This window comes from Mustela lutreola, chromosome 9, assembly GCF_030435805.1.
Source record: "Mustela lutreola isolate mMusLut2 chromosome 9, mMusLut2.pri, whole genome shotgun sequence".
In the NCBI taxonomy this organism is placed as follows: Eukaryota; Metazoa; Chordata; class Mammalia; order Carnivora; family Mustelidae; genus Mustela; species Mustela lutreola.
Genome location: NC_081298.1, coordinates 79,127,908 through 79,131,264, shown reverse-complemented (window position 1 = coordinate 79,131,264; position 3,357 = coordinate 79,127,908). Strand labels below are relative to the sequence as shown.

General features: G+C 44.9%; 1 pseudogene; it reads left to right on the top strand.

The window, feature by feature from the left end:
• The first annotated feature begins 697 nt into the window (after positions 1–697).
• On the top strand, positions 698–1,632 carry LOC131808379 (phospholipid phosphatase 2-like; annotated as a pseudogene).
• Positions 1,633–3,357: the final 1,725 nt, after the last annotated feature.

Here is a 3,357-nt window from a genome sequence, read left to right as displayed (position 1 = left end):
CCTCCCTGTGATGGTATCACTTTTGAGGGGTGCTGATCCTGGCTGAGGCTTCCTGTAGGGTGTGGCAAGATGGGAGCCTCCTTGGAGGGACACCTGTGGGGTGTGCGTGTTGGGCAGGATGGGTCCACAGGGGAATGCCAGGATAGGGCAAGTGGTGCTACAAGGTGGATGGAGAATGTTAGAATTGGTGCCCACCAGTGTCTGGCTAGCTAGGCTGAAGGAGGGTAAGAAAAATGGTGCCCATCTGTGCTTCCATTCCCTCTGAAAGTTCCTACACATCCCTGCCCCTCTGGTGCATGCTCTATAATTAATCAGTCTTCACATATGGGCCAGGGGCTTCTAAACCCCCATCTCGGTGCTGGATCTTGGAGCAAGTGAGATGGGTGAGGACCTCCACCCCTGGGATAGCCCTCTGGGTTGTGGGTAATCATACTAGGGGTGTTGAGTCTCTGCCCCCCACCCCGTTCTTCTCAGTGTAGCTTTGTCTTTTTATCTTCAGCTATGGAAATGCTGTTCTCCAGGTTTCTTCTCAAAGCAAGTTGTTCTTTATCAGATTATAGCCTTGGTGTAGACATAGGAGAAGGTAGCTTAGGATCTTCTTCCTCTGCCATCTTCCTGACAGCATTTCTCTGAGTGGAGCCTCTCTGCCATCCTGACTCTTGTGAATCCACCACAAAAGCATGGTTCTAATGCAAAGATGACTCTATCTGGTGCCCCACTGTCCCAACACCATCATCTGTGGGCTCATGGCCGCATCCTTGTTGCGGCCGGGGAGGTCTACCTGATGTATGTACAAAGACCATCTCTGTCCCTGCTCTGACTTAACAGTGATATAGCTGCTGTCTACAAGGTGTTAGGGTGTTTCCTTTGGGGCTGCAGTGAGTCAGTTGCTGGCCGACCAGGGCCAAGTACACCAGCCATCTGCGGCTCAGCTTCCTGGTGGTGTGTGACCCTGACTTGAGTCTCATCAATTCCTCCCTCTAAGTGCAGGTGGAAAACATGTGCAGGGGAAGCCCTGCTAACCGAGTCCAGACTGTCTACTCCAGATATTCTTTTGGGTTGTACTGCATGATGTTCCTGGAGTTCTACATGCATGCACAGCTCTGCTGGAAATAGGCACGACATCTGCAGCCCATGGTGCAGTTCTTCCTGCTGGCCTTTGCACTCTATGTTGGCTACCCTCTTGGGTCTGACCACAAGCACCACTGGAGCGATGTCTTCATTGGCCTCCTGTAGGGGGCACTGGTGGCCAGCCTCACCGTTTCCTTTCAAGTCCTGGCCTCCAAAGGGCTGCCTAGAGGAGGAGCTGGAACCAAAGCCCAGGCTATTATTGATGCTGACCTGGATGAGGCTGACTGCAACTACCATGGGTACCAGTCTGTCTCTCCTGAGACTGGACCCGTCTGTGTGTCCAGCCAGGGCTCAGGCTGTGCATCATCATGTTCATGGCCCTGGCAGGGCCCTCCGCTGGGGGTGGGGGGGGTGGTGCATGAGGGCTCTGGACAAGCTCCAGGTGCTCCATGCTGGCTGCGGGAGGGGCTTCCGCTAAACTCACCTCCTGTGCCCTGGACCAGTGGTCTGGGACTGCACAGAGCTACTGCAGTGTCTGGAAGGGGCATCTTGTCCTCTTAGCTCCCTCAGAACTCCCTTTTGTTGGATTGGATGGGGGGGAATTGAGAGATCTAAATAGATGCTATTTTTGTAAAGTGTAACCTATACGTCTTTGTTGACTTTTAGTAAAATGAGTGTTTGCTTGAAGATGATGTCAGCCTCTGTTCCCTGTGGCATTGTTCCTACAGTAGAGGGGGAGCTGCTTCCTTTGTGGGGGCCTTGGCTCAGTTTAGGGCTCAGAGTAGCTGGTTGCAATGTTGTCGTTTGGAGATATGGGGAGCGTGGTGACTCTTTTCCCTGGCCTCATTCTGTGTAACTCTTCATCTTGTTATTGATTCATATTTATCACATCCTTTAAAAAACTGGTAAATGTTAAACATACACACACACACACACACACACACACACACACACACACAAGTCCCAAAACAAACAAACAAAAAACCTGTACTAAATTGTTTTGGATTCAACGAAGGCTACTTACACTTTTTTTTTTTTAACTACATCAGTTATTATAGTGATAATAAGTACTATTTTCACAGAAGCTTAATAATATTATACCTCTCAATTGAGAAGCTACCATGATAAATCTCACTAATATTATTAATAATAGATTCTTTTGTGGTTTTGAATACATCCTAACATTGATTTTCAATAAAATATTTTTTTTCTGATTGAATAAAGAATACTTTTCATAAGAGATTCCAAGGAGTATAGAAATATATATGAAAAATAAATTATAATTTCATCTCTGAAAATAGCTCTTATTTAAAAAAAAAAAGTTTATTTATTTATTTACTTAAGAGAGAATGTGAGTAAGGGGGAGGGGCAGAGGGAAAGACTTCTCAAGCAGACTCTTTCCTGAGATCATGACCTGAGCTGAAATTAAGAGTGGTGGCTTAATTAGCTGTGCTCCCCAGGTGCCCCCCAAATAGCCCCTATTAATAGCTTAGGCTATCTTTCCTCAGTTTTTTTTTTTTAAGACTGTATTTGTTTATTTGAGAGACAGAGAGAGAGCACAGGAGCAGGGGGAAGGGACAAAGGGAGAAGCAGACTCTCCACAGAGCAGGGAGCCCAATACAGGACTCAATCCCAGGACCCTGATCACAACCTGAGCAGAAGGCATTTGGTTAACCAACTGGGCCATGAGGTACCCACTCAGATTTTTTTTTCTGTGTGTATACCAACATGTATACCAACATGTTTACTGAAATATGATCCTACTATATATACTGTTTCGAGTATGTTCAAAACTTGTTTCTGTTCTTTCAATACCTGAAGATACATTTAAGTATTAATACCTAAAGATCCACTTTATTTTGTGACTCATTCATTATACGAATCTAACATTATTTGTCTACACCCACTTCCTGGTTGACAAATATATGTTACATATTATTATTATTTTTTTTTACAGTTAGTATCTTTAATGTCATCTTCATGGAAAACGCCACTTAAGAAATACTGAGAGTGCCATGAGACATGAAAATAGAAAAAAAACCCTTAAAACAAGTGAGTAAATGTTTAAGCAATGATAGAGCTTGGTTCATCCTGGGAATTTCTGGCCAGAGCTCCACAGACAAATTGGCCCAGCTGATGCAATTATAATGTAATCATATGTCAATGATGCAAGTGTCTAAAATTGCAAATAATGTCTTTGTTTTAAGGAGTTCATGGCATAACCACTTTAGAGACTGTTCATATTACAGCTCTGAAGGGTTTCAGGTTTAGAGAGGTTCCTAGAGG